The following is a 14,562-nucleotide window of genomic DNA, read 5'->3' as shown; positions in this document are numbered from 1 at the left end:
TTCCCGTATGTCGGTTATGGCTCTCATAACAGCTATATGATAGGCTGTGTTGGTTGTCCTAGCTTCTCCAGCTGGCATGACTACGCTCATTCCCAAAGATTCGGGAAGTCGCAGTCCTACTCTGCACTTGGCCAACACTGGTCCATCATAGAACATGTACTTCTTTACTGGAATCTGGGGATCACACCCAAATTCCAGCAACATGGCTCGTAGGATATCAGCAAGTCCTCCTTGGTATTCGTTCAGTGTGGAATCCATAACTTTCACGTTTCTTCCTGGTCGTGCACTTGCCATGTTGGCTGTAGAAATAGAAAGATTATAAGATTAGTAATAATGCATCATAATAGAGATAATAAAGAATTATCGCACTAAAAGATATGATTGTTGTATTCTCAATTGAATATACACCATATTTTTAGAGAATTCTTTACTAATCCTATTTGACTCCTAACGTTTAGTCCCATTTACTAGGTTCCAACCTAAGGTCAAAGCATTTGCTCTGATACCAACTGTGGTGACCCTGCATACCACTGCATGTTGTAGTATGCCAGTCGTTGATATAACATTCGCGAAGTACCATTCCGCAAATATTACATCCCTCAGAGTAGTACAACAGAACATAGCAGGGTCCATAACTCATTCACATATTATTACAATCATCATACACAAGTCGTCTCGGAGCTCCTCTTGGGTTCTGAGAGGATAACTCCTGGGTTCGAGGCGAACCCAACTTAACTTACAATACCATTGTCTCATTAAACTCAACATTTATTTAAACGAGCAGCTAAAATAGTAAGAGTTCGCGCTGCTCGGCTACTACTACTCCTCCTGATATCCTTAGGCTTGTTCTCCTCCGGAAGCCTCCCCGGATCCGTAGACTATGATGTAGTCTACGCCTTCAACACCTCCTGAGAGGTCTGGTTCCTCGTAGCCGATGATCTCGGCTCCATCATTGCTGTCGTAGTCCTCCTCCTCCAGACGGTTCAGACAATCTAAGCATGGGGTTTAAGAGTGGTATGAGTACGAGCGTACTCAACAAGTTCATTTTAGATAAGAGGTGTTTTATGCACTAGCTACGATACTAGACCAGAAAGTCTAATACCAATGCAAGTTTTGATAAACATTTCTTCAAGAGATTGTTTTTATTTCAAAGAGCTATGTCCGTCAGCCTTCACCGGTTTACTAGAACTTCATGGAGCTCCTTTCCGGCCGCGTTCGCAGTTCCTCAATCCCGAACGAGGGAGTGACAGTCACAGTTCTTTACACTCTGCAGAGGTGTGTTGCTTTACCCATAAGAGATCTTAACCTTGGTGCCAACCGGGCAGCTTTCCCGTCCACACTTCCTTTGGTGTGAGGCCCGGTATAAGGTCTAGCCAATCATGTTCCTCCGCTACCTCGCACACCCACCCTTTGTTGCATACCCCGACCCTGGGTCCTCGTCGGTCCTCTTATACCACTTAAGGATGGACCCCGACCACGACAACAGTTTGGGACTCGTTAACCAAACTCCTTCGCCGGTAGCTGCAACCCATCATAGACCACTTACCGTGGGGAATTAGAATGGGATCCCCACCCCACCGCTTGCCCAACCTGGGTCAAGTGTCTACGGTAAGCGCATCCGTTGATGTACGAGAGGTGGAAACACTTTTGACTACTCCGTCCCACTCCAGATCTTATGGTTAACACGGGTATTACGGCACAAGAATCACTGGCGACATTTGTTGTTTAATCCTAGATGGATATAAACCCGTGCAATGGAACCTCCACCATATCAACACAATCCATGGTTCCATTGCCCACCACATAGTCATATTCATAGTTATGAAAGTAGTGGTTTTGATTTTTATGCAATAGTGATAACCATAATACTTTGCAAGTAATTTGATAGAAATACTCAAATGACATGAGCAAGTGATGAACTTGCACAGAACACTGCAAAGTTCTGCAGTTGGAAGGTATGGACTGACCCTTGTCCTCTTGTTCTGAAAAAATAGCATCATTGTCCGATAAGGGCAATGGTTAAAGAAGCAATTATGCATGATTCCATTTTTAGGGTTTGTTCCCCCCTTCCGATATCGTTATTATTTCATGTAAGAGGTTAATACTAAGAATAATTTGGGGATACATGATTTAAAGTAAAATCCAACCTTGAAATGTTGTCAAGGTGTTTTTAGAGTCCAAATGAATTTATGGACTTATTTTCATTATTGAAAATAACATATGTGATTTAAATGATTATTAATTCATCAAATTTGAACTTATTCTAGTTTATCTCCAAAAAATCCATTTCATATTTTATTATGATAGAGAATTTTATTCTGAGTGGTTTTCATATTTTTCATTATTTTTTTAGAGTTGTTAATAATTTGTTATGTATTTTCAAAGTTTCTGCCTTATTTGGAATTTGTGAAATTCCCAAAATGTCCCCCGGGCCCACCTGTCGGGGTGGCCCAGCGGTTTGGCTAAACCGGCTCTGGTCCAACCGACCCAAGCGGTCGGTCGCACACCCCCGCACCTCGCGCCGCTTCTCCAAACCCTAATCCTCTCCCGTGCTCTGGCGACCCGTGGTCGCCGCCGCCGCCGCCGCCGACCAATCCGGCCTACTCCGGCCACCGCCGGCGGTGAGATGGGTATCAATCGAACCGCCGTTCGACGGCGCTTCGATTGATCCGCGTCGATCTGCTTTTCCCGCCGCCGCCGTTCTTCCTCAACGCCCGGTGACATGGCCGCGGGCGAATCGCCGCGCTCTCGTCGTTGCCGACGAGCTCGACGCCTTGGCGTGGCCGTGTGCCCCGCCGTGGTGCTGCCGGGGTCCCTGCGCCCGACGATCGCCAGCTTGGCCATGGCACAGCGCCGTCGTTCGCCCGACGCGTGCCGCCGTGGCCGCCATGGCTGCGCTGTTCTCCTCGACTCCGGGTAAGTGCGCCTCCTTTCCCGCTCCTCCTCCTATGCCTCGACCTTGTTCCTCCTCTAGTCATGCTGCGGTGGTGTGCTTGCCTACGCAAGCACTGTGTTCTTCTGCAGCGCCATGTTTGCCTCGCTCTGTTATGCTATGCTGCTGCGCTATGCGTGTGCTATCGCGCAAGATTGCTAAGCTATATGCCGTGAAAGCTTGCTTTACTTGCTAGAGTTCTTCCCCGTGCCTCGCTCTTGGTTCTATGCTTGCGACATCAAATGTGTTCATATATACTACTCGGCTTGATTGCAGTGTGCAACTCTTGCAAATTTGCAAGAGCCAAGGCACTGAGTGCTCTTCGGTGTGCTATAATTCATGGACATGCTCCCTTGAGCATGCTTTTGGTCTAGACAAGTACCCTCTCTTGATGATAAGTTATCGCATACAATTATTTGTCATATTTTTGATTGTCTGCTATGCCATTGTTCCTGTTCTGTGGCCATTTAATTTATATGGTTAAAGTGTTGATGCTAGGCTTGGTTCTAGCATGCTTGATCAAGTCCGATGATCTTATGATCATCGCTGCTTGGTGAATGACGGCTGTTTCTTGCTTGTGTCTAGTCGATGCTCTCCTGATGTCAGTGTAACACAGTGGCTTGTGTTGTACTCCTTGGTGTTTGCTCAAGCCCCTGCTACTATCTGCAATGATCCACTGGATCATCTGCATGGCCTGGTGCATAGCTTACTTCTCTGTTTTATTTATCTGTGTAGCTTTGATTCATTAAGTAGATAAATGATGTGAACTGCTCTGCAGTGATGATCATATGAATGAATTAGTTAAGCTAGAGGGATGCCAATCACATATTGGGGACCCTAGCTTCATTTGAACCCTTCTGGGTAATGATATATGTGCTGGTTTGATGGTTTGATTGCTTAAGTGGTAGAGGTTGCCTCAACAGCCATTCTTGACTGTTCAGGAAGCTCCCACATCTTGTTGGCTTGCTGTGATTACTAGATGCTTACTGGTTGATCCAGATTTGGACTTCCAGTGGCTCTTTGCTGTTGACAAACTTAAATAGACATATATTGTCTATCAGTCTGATGGAATCAATAGCTATAGGTGTTGAGTATGTGGCCGTGCTAATGTGTCTTCATCTGCTTCTTTGGATTTCTTCGATTATGCAATAAATGTCATAGCTGTTGTTCCCTTTAGATGCTTAACCAGTGGCCTCTCTACTCTTGCTTGCACCATATGGCTTAGTAGCCAGATGATGACACAAACAGGGTACTCACACCCTTTTGCTTCTGTGTGTTTGATGCACATGCTTATTTATGAACAAAACCATCTGGTTTGTTCATGTTGAGTTATATACCTCACTCCAGCTCCTAGATTTTGATGTTGGTGTAGAGGTTTTTCTTCAGTGTTGATCTGATGGTTGAGTTGCTTGCTCTGCTCCTCCTGATGAGCTTGTGAAGCTTGGTTTATTTTCTGGTGATTGGGAATAGATGAAACAGCTCTAGCTGTTCACCTGTTCTTGGTGTTCTTGGCTGTTCTTGGTGAACTTACCACTGCTGCTGTCGATGGATGAGCAAATGGCTAGGGTTTGAGCACTGAAAAGGTTATATATGGTGCTGCTATGCTCTCCCTGGTCGACAGCTTGTGTCTGGTCACTTTGGTGACTCACTGATGCTGTGTGTGTGTTGTGCCACATGCACAAGCAGTGCCTGGGTGTTGAGCATGCACACCTGATGTGTGTGCTGCTTGGCTGACTGTGTGAACCAGATCCTGTGCATCTGGCTTGGAAAGGATCAGCTCGGCAGAGTTGATCATATCTGCTCATTTTCCTTTGTTTCTAACCTGCCAAGTGGCTATGCCACTTGGCATAACTCTTCTCTTGTTGTGAATATGTGCAGGGATCATCCATTGTGCAAAATGGACAAGGAATTCATCAAATACAAGATCAAATGAAGATGACCTTGTAGAATTTAGACTAGGATTATTATCTTGTAATTTTTCTTTATTTTCATTTCTTCTATTCTGCCCATTTATGTAATGTGTTGTATTATTCTTTTATTTTACTTATGAATATTGTAATGACATTGTAATTTGTGTGATGATCAATAAAGCTCAAGGTTTCTCTCAAATGAGCTTACTTAGTTGTTATATTCTTAATTATCTTGATTAATGATAATTGTTTATTAAATTATCTCAAGTTTAAATTATGTGATATTCTTTTGAGGTTTGAATTTGAAATTCAAATTCAACTTTGGTTTGAATTCAATGATACAACTTAATTTAGAATTCAATCATGCAACTTAAGTTGTAATGCAATACTCTCCTCTCTTCTCAAAACCCTAATTTAGTTAGGTGCGTTACAAGTTTGTCGCACTCTCGAAACCCTAACCCTGTAAGGTGTCGAGAGAGAAACTTGTCCCCCTTCGATGCAGTTTTTGTTTAAAAGCGCGAAATTTCCCCAGAATTTACTATGCAATGCACATCCCTTTCTAAAATCTACCCCTCGATCGTCTCTAAACCTGGGACATTACACTTCCTCAACAACAAGAAGCGTGTCAACATCTCCGTTCAGGAACTCGTTGACTGCAGCTCTGAGAACAATGGTTGTAAAGGCGGCCGTGCTTCTAGGGCCTTCAAATACGTCATTGACAAGCACGGCATCCATTCCTCAGAGCAATACCCGTATGTGGGAAATGGGTCGCACTGCACCACTCCCTCGGGATCTCCCGTCATGTCCACCAGGAGGATTCACTACGTGCATCGACATAATGAAAAGATGCTCATGGACGCGGTGGCCCGCACGCCCATCGTTGTTACTATTAGGGGCTACGACTCCGCTGAGTTCATGCGCTACAGTGGTGGCATCTTCAAAGGGCCCTGCGACACCAAGCGTATCCACCAAGCCCTACTCGTGGGCTATGGCACGATGCCAAGTGACGATGCCAACGATCCCAACGTCAAGTATTGGGTGGTGAAGAACTCGTGGGGGGGTCGTGGGGAGAGAGAGGCTACATGCGCATCAAGCGCGGTCATCAGGCTGACGGTGACCTCTGCGGCATTATGGAGTACCCAATGTACCCAACACATCCTAAATAGTTCGATCACGCGTGTGCTTGATCTCCTAATAATGCTTGTACTCCATTAATTAGTTCGAGCGTTCGTAATGTACCTCCTAGTAATGTACTCCCAATGTTAGTGGAGTGATATGATGATGTACTATCTCCCTTTACTAATTCTAAAATAAGTGGCTGGCTGCATGTTTATGATCACATCATATATGTGTAAGATAGAAGGTCTCCCTCTGATTAAGTTTATTAGTCTTGTATGTGTCACTAGGTCATCAATTTGACCTATATAATATAACATAACGTAGAGAGTGGATTTGTTGCCACCCGGTGGCAATGCCTCACCACTCATATGTCATTCGATGACTTCTTGAGATTTGCACTCTGCGTTTGTTAATTAGGCCAGCTTCTGTTAATTCTCTAAAAATGTACTCTATTGTCAGTTGTTACTCTCCTACATATTCGTGAAAAAAAACAATGGGTAGCAGGTGTACAATAAATGATGGCATGTTTCTACCATCAGTTGCTTTAGGCGAATCATTGCTCTGCCAAAAAACACTGCACCAACGAAGACCATCCACACGACTCACATACTTGTGAGCCACCTATGAGGAGCTGGTTTAACTCGATACCGATGGTTCCCACGAGTACATGCGTGCATCGCGTCTTTATCAGTGCACTCGATGGAGTCTGTTATTGCTTCGAGTCTGTCACGATAAGCTTGCTCTGAAACCTCCACGAACACAAGCTACTCCAGTCCTCGTGGCCCTTTTTTTTTCCTTCTCTTCAGACACGTATGAAACTAGCAGATACGTTTTTTATTTGCCCTTCCTGGTGCTCTTTAGACGAGCCCCATGAGCAGATTTCAGATTTCTATTCGACGGATGAAAAAGATGTACCGTGTGCTAGTAATTAATTTAATCAAGAATGTTAATTAGCTCCAAATCAGGGCATGGCCTCGAACAATTGTTTTGACAATCAATACCATGTATTTACACGGCGGCGTAGCGACAAGGCAGTGGTGGTGATTGGTGAAGGGCGAAGAAAGACAAGGCCTGTTGCGGCTAGTTGGACGCAGCTGCCGGCGGCCGGGGCCGTGGCTTGGTTGCAGGTTGCCGGCGACGGCACTTGAGATCTAGACCCCACGATGGGCCGAGCGAGCCGCTCGGTTGGCGCGGCTGTTGCAGGCGCGTCACGCTGGCCTGCTGCGCAAGATGGATCTCGTGGACGTGCCCGGCGACTTCGTCGAGGATGCGGAGCTCGAGCTGATCCTCCTGAAGCTCGACGAGGATGCCGACTTCAAGCCCGACGACTTCGTCAATGACAACCACCGTGACACCTTCATCGGGCTCGTCTCGCAGATGACCTGCCGCGAAGCGGACTAGGCAGAGGAGTCGCGGCTGGTCACGGAAGAGCAGGGGAAGATCTATGTCGACCTCGATAGCGACGGCGAGTGAGGGAGTCGTCGACGCGTCGCCACCACGGCACATGGCTCCGGCGAGCATCCCAGAGCCGAATTTTAGTACTAGGTTGCCCTGGTGACGTAATGTAGCTCGAATCCTAGGCGAATTCGAGTAGCTTTTGTATGATCATAACCCAATTATGTATGGACTGTTGAATCATTTCTATTTCCTGTGTCAATCTTTTTTAAATATGCAGTTTTGTTTCAGCATATCGGTGTCATGCCCGTGCGTGGTGGATACATTGGGCCGGATGGACATGGGCCAAGGGCTGGTTGCACTGGGCTTGCTGCTTGGCTGGCTGACGATAAGAAGGAGCCAAGGCTGCAAGAAAGAAGGGAACAGAACAGAAATTGAATCGACTCTTCCTCTCTCGTCTGCCCCCCTCTATCCTCTGGTCTGGTTTCTCCTCGCGATCTTCATCTTCTTCAGGTCCGGTGCTACCACAAGCACCATTGTATCCATCTCACGTCCCGACAGTCGCTGGTGGCCACGGGATATGACAGTTGGTATCAGATTCGGGACGATTTGGTGGGATTCCGCAGTGTAGGGTTGGTCGTATCCTCTCGATTTGGCTTGTAGATTCCCAGCGGAAGGTTGGTGATATCGGTTGTTCATCCATTTGATCAATCCTTGGCGGATATCCTGCAATACCTGACTGGTTACCCTGGATTTGGAGTGCTTCCAACAGTCGCTCACCACCTGTTCGAACCAATGCTTGGGCAGCGAGAGATGACCACATGCACATCTCTTAGCGTCACAGTAAGCGTTCTGCACAGGCCAGTGACGGAGGAGACTCTTCATCAGGTGTTTGATCCATATGGTGCGGGAAACAAGATTACTGTGGTGCAGCGATCCCCTCATGTGTGGGCCTTTGTGGAGTTCCGATCATGGCAGGAAGCAACATGCGCTCGAAATTCTTTGCAGGGACAGTGCATCTTTGATTGCTGCTGCTACATCGATATCCAACATGCGTGGCCGACCATCATCCCTGCCACCTCCACCTCATGGGCGAGCAGCAGGGCATCACTTCCTACTTCCACAACTATGTCGCTGGTCATGCCAGACTGGGCCTCGCTGCAGCCGGCGACGATGTCGTCATCACCCTTGGTCGTCTTGGACGACCGTGCCACTGCTACCGCTGATCTATGCAAGCCAACGACTGCCCCACTCGTGATGCCCGCAGTGTGCTTGATGGCAGGGTACAGCCATGGCACCAGCATGCCAGTGGCAACATTCACCCCCATGAATGCTCGAGATGCTTCGTCATGTGGCATTTCTGCAACCCTTAGCCTCAACTCCAAGACACACAAAACCTGTCAAGACCACATCGACGCTGGCCACCATGTATTTGACAAAATGTTGATGTGTCCAGTAACAAGGAAGGTGACGCTAGTGCTACTTTCCAAGTGTTCAGCAATGACATGGTGCATGGCGGGCAACCGAAGCATGATGTCAACTCACTCGCCATGGAGGACAACGATGATGTGTTAACTAACGTCGCTGGCATCTCACTTTTCTTGGAGCTTTATTTGGATTATGTGGATGATGGTATTGGCAATAGTGTGCTCACTCATGTTGGTGACTTGTCGATATTCTTGGAGCAGCCTAGGGATTCTCTCAAGGATCCTGAGGTTATGGCTGACACTAGCATAGGCTTGGGTCATGCAGCAAGTGGAGCTCAGAAGGTGTATCTTATACTGCCACCACAAGAAGATAACAGCAGTGATTTACTCACAGTACCATGGGATCCATGCACTCCATGGGATGTAACACATGATCCCATATTTTTGCCGCCCTATGCTACAACCAGTGTGAAGCTATCCTCACCATGGGATCCTGGAAAACATGATATGATCTTTATTGGTCCGAATAGATACATCAGACTAGTGATTGTATGGGCACCAATGAAGTGGAGAAGGATAATACGTGCAGATTCATTAGGACAAGCAGGAGGTGGATTGGTTCCTCGCCTTCATACTTCTAAAAGCAAGAATGCTCTCATGTTTTATCATTGGCACACACAGCTGCCCAGCCTCATGAAATCTGCCAATGTGATCTCTGCCGCAATTGATTTCACTAAAGAGTACACCATCAAGCATGTTATAGCTGCTCCAACATTTCTGGTCACGACTGAATGCATCTATGATGAGAAGTTAAGACCACCGGTTCTACTGTTACTCAATAATCATCAGAACAATAACATGCCATGCCCGTGCAAGTGCAAGAATTCATGTCCATTCCTTGGTGTGTCAAGCGACCACGAGTACAAACAATGGGATCCTGGTATCAGCCAAAAGGAGTTCAAATGCTTTTTGGAGAAAGATCAACAAATACCCACTGCCAGGGTTGCTCAATATATCTATATGTTGTTTCTTGACTGGGTCGACCTCACTGAGCCATTGCTTGGGGGCAAGCAATGTTTCTTCGGGGCGGTAATGTCATGCCCGTGCGTGGTGGATACATTGGGCCGGATGGACATGGGCCAAGGGCTGGTTGCACTGGGCTTGCTGCTTGGCTGGCTGACGATAAGAAGGAGCCAAGGCTGCAAGAAAGAAGGGAACAGAACAGAAATTGAATCGACTCTTCCTCTCTCGTCTGCCCCCCTCTATCCTCTGGTCTGGTTTCTCCTCGCGATCTTCATCTTCTTCAGGTCCGGTGCTACCACAAGCACCATTGTATCCATCTCACGTCCCGGCAGTCGCTGGTGGCCACGGGATATGACAATCGGGTTTACGCACGTTTCTGTCGGTCTCCAAATCACAAAATTTTCATCCTGCAAACGCGTATATAGGGTTTGCAATTTAAGGTGTCCGTTAGGGTTGCTCTAAAGGTTTCATCGTTTTCTGGTCGGCAGCGGTAACAGAATTGTGCTGGGCTATGGCTGTAATTCGATACCATGTACGGAGTAGTTGCATACAGGAGCAACCGAACCAAACTTGTTTTAACGTCATCTGTTACCAGCGTAATCAAGTTTCTTTACAATTTCACCAGCCAAACACGTCCCATGTGTGTAAGGGTGAGAGAACAATGGAGAGTAGAGAGAAATGATGTATGCATATCTAATGTAAGAGCATCTCCACTCGTCCCCCCGACGAGGCCCCCGAGCGACGTTTTTCCCATCCGGACGGCGAAATTCGGTCCAGTCGCGCCCCCGGTTCCTCGTTTTCGTCCAGATTTGGCCCTTCATCCATCCGGCGAGCCCACGCCATCCCCGGCCCCCCGGGGACCTATCGGGGACTCCGGACGAGTGAAAAGCGGGGAAGGGCCCGATCTGTCGGTGACTCGATGCACGAACCCCACCGCCACGTCGCTCAAAATCTCCCCCACCCCTCGTATCTCTCTCGCCGCCGGCACCACCCCGCCGGCTTGTTGCCCATATTCCGCCGCCCCTCCTTCCCCACCTGCCTATATTCCGCCGTTTTTGGACGACGGCCTATCTGGCTGCTCTTCCGCCGGCCTGTTTTCCGACTTTGGCCTGCTTCTCGTCGCTCGCGGCTCGGGTTGCCTTGACCACGCCCGTCAGGTGTTCGTCCATTTGCCTCGCCGAACTTGTTAAATTTTATGTTAAATTTGTTTGAAATATGTCAAATGGTCGAGGTTGGGGGTTTCCTGCCGGGGGGACGGCTGGAACTTCGGCGCTCCCCACGCCAAATATCTGGCCGAAAATTTCGCCTGATTTGGGCGTGAGGAGCGCCAACGAGTGGGATGCTCTAACCGTGTAAGAGAACAGACTGTAGAGGATGTCAGAATGTGTTCACACTTACAGTAGCTACATAGCTGGTATGTCTGGGCTGCACCATTTACTCAACCAGGAGAGACGTCGAGAGTTACGCTCGTACACATGCATGGGCAGCGGGAAAGTATCCTATGCACCCAAGCATCTTATACACCCGTGCACCCAGCTCCAGTTGACTATTTTAAAAGTTTCAAAAAAATTGAAACAATGGTTATGTGTATAGATAGTACACAGATCTAACATGTCACAAAGTTTCAAATCATAAATCATAACAGAGATCAAGAAACAAAATAAACAAACTTGACCATGAATAGTGCCAAACGCAAGTTGGGCTTTCAGTTTGGTCCATTATCACTATTGATAACAAATTTGTCATTTTTTATTTTGAAGCTGTGTTTCAAATTTAGACTTGAAATTTTGTGATACCTTAGATACGAGTACTATCTATTCCCGAACTGTTTGTCAAATTTTTTTGAAACTTTCAAAGTTCTCAATCGAAGCTGGGTGCACGGGGTGCATGAGTTGCTTGGGTGCACAGGATACTTTCCCCATGGGCAGCACCTATGTATGACCAGTCAACCTTTCCGACACAAACTCATATCGAACAGAAAGGACCAATGATTTTCCAGGCTTTCGCCAGATTTTAGAATGGTTAATAACATCATTAGTCACAACAGATCTGAGCATTGCAGCCACATCCGACGGCAACTAGCGGGGTGGCATTACCACCGGTGGCAACAACACATTAGGCTATAACATAACATGCAAATTGTAGCATTATCTATACCTTTTTTCAGAAGAGACACCCAAAACGTATCTCATATCTTATATTCATCAAGGAAAATCAAAGATGGCACAAGCAACGGATAATAGGCCGCAAAACGACCAATAACATAGAAAAGTACATATAAAAACATATTGGCCGCCTTCTTCCTTCGCTTGTTCTTCGTCTTCCGGAGATTGAAAAATGCACTGAGATGACAATAATGGATAGGGACACCTATAAACGCCATCGACATACAAGGCTTTGAAGATCGCAATAGCCACTCGCCGCGAACAACAAGATCTAGTGGTCACCGATCGAACATCGGTTGGGGACTCACGCCACGCAGTACAGGCTTGCCATCCTACACCAGCAAACCAGAGGGTTGAAGATACTGAATCTTGTCGCAGAACACCGCAAAAGAAGAGGTCCAATTCGCCACTCCAGAAACCATCCAACAAATACCCTTGATTTACACACCAACTGCCAAGATCCGAAAAGAACCAACCAATCTGGCGACACTAACCCTCACGGGTCCTTCATTGACACCGAAGCGGATGCCTACGATGTGGGGAGAAGCCGGAGAGACCTTATTCCAATGCGCCGCCGCCACCTCCACCTCGCTTATGTCTCTAGGGAGACGAAAACCAAAGGAAACCATGACCTACAAACAGAAAGCAAAGAAGAGGACGGGTCCCCACTCCTCTAGCCATCGGCGTGGTTGCCGGACGCAGGGGAGGTGGGTCACCACAGTGGCTACGCGTGGAAGACCCTAGCGGCGGTTTACTCCTGGGGGATGATAATGAACGAGAAGGGAGTAATTTTTGCATTATCTATACCTAGTAATAAAAGCAAAAGAGTTGTGTGTTGTGTGTTGGTCTGTTTTTTGTTGCCCCTGGATTTCATTCAAATTACAACCCGTGTCACCGGCAAGTAAAACGATTCACATTACAGGCACACATCCGACTTCCTCTGGATGTTCGTCCCCGCATCACCACCGCCGCTCCACTGCCTCTCTCTGGATCCCCGACCGTTGTCGCGGTCATTGCAGCTGGCCGGCTTCCCGACCGTTGTTAGTCATGTGCCGCCCGTCGCCCAACTCGGGAACCCGGCTGCTTCCACCAGACGACCGCCCGAAAATCCACCGCACGGGAGTCGGAGGCAACTGCCTAGTAGGTTACAAAGTTTCCTAGTCATCGCAATGTTGAACTTTGTGACTGGATCATATTGCAATACTTATGTTGGGTGTGTGTCCATCACATCATTCATCCAGTGACCTGAATCCATTATCAATTGACATGAATGTCCGTGATCGGAAAACATTGATCATCTATTAATCAATGGACTAGTTTACTGGGGACCGGTGCTTGTTTACATATCACACATGTTCTAATGCTTTCGCTTTATACAGTTATAGATGGCATAAAACTTATTATAAACATTAAAGATATGATAATAAAATATCTTTACCATTTTCCTCTAGGGCAAATATCCAACACATGCGTCTCCATTTTGATCTGCGTGGATAGGAAATGGGAAGAACTTTAACCCAATGGCCCCGATGCAAACTGATCGGCATGTCTGTGATGACGCATTCGCGATCCAAGCGATTGGCCTGCATCACTTTGCCTCTCTGCGCATCCCTTCTGCGCGTGCCTGGTTTGGCTTCAGTGGCAGCGCTCGGACTAGCGGGCATCAACTGGGTTTCTACCCATCCATCAATGGCATGCGTCTCGAAACCAGCGCCAACATTCATAGCGGCCGTGCTACGTCCTTTTTAGGGGCATCGGTGTTGCCTCACCATTTCCACCATCTAGTCCAGCTCTCCTTCAGTGTTGTCCCTCTCTATTTCCCACAGAACAGATAGCGCGACCTTCGGCCATGGTAAAGGGATAGCCATACATAAAGCCGAATAACGACCACAAGGCTGGGACATCGGTGGTAAAGAAGAAGAACAAGCCACGCAGTCTCCATCAGCGTCGACGTGGCTCGGGCCCTGTACCGAAAGCACACGCATTGCACTTCTGGGTTGAATGACATCCACCTTCCTAGTGTTTGGCTTCTTAACCACCGGAGGGTTCCCATGCCGCTGGTGCAACGATAGAAGATTTCCGACACCATGCCCTTCTGTCTCCTGATCTCCTCACCGACCCCACCTACAACATTAGGTCGCCGTTGTGGGACTCGTTCAGCCACCTCACCGTTGTTTTTTAAATCTATGTAAAATTATGGTTTTTATCAATGAAAATATGCACAAAAAAAAAAGTTGGCATAAGGCGTGGTACGGCCGAATCTAGTTTCCGTGGCTCAACGCAAACAGACCGAAACGGACAGAAATTGTGTCTGAATGCTTTGGGATACTGAAGATGCACTTATAAAGAGAAACTCAACTTATCCAATTAGGATGCTAGAACAGTATAGACAACTTCAGCACTTAATTTCATGAGGTTTCAGCCAATTGCAGTATTTCAGAATGTTGATGGTGGGTTTCACTCGGAGTTTTTTGGAGCAAAAAGCACCCTTACCAAGAACTGGCCATACTCAAAGATCGAGTCATCGGGAGAATGAACAGTTCCAACATGTTCATCCTGAAAGGACCACCGAAACAGTGAGTTGTCCACTT

The sequence above is a fragment of the Lolium perenne genome, chromosome 7, assembly GCF_019359855.2.
Source record: "Lolium perenne isolate Kyuss_39 chromosome 7, Kyuss_2.0, whole genome shotgun sequence".
Taxonomy (NCBI): domain Eukaryota; kingdom Viridiplantae; phylum Streptophyta; class Magnoliopsida; order Poales; family Poaceae; genus Lolium; species Lolium perenne.
The sequence above is the reverse complement of the archived record's forward strand: the minus strand, read 5'-3'. Positions refer to the sequence as shown.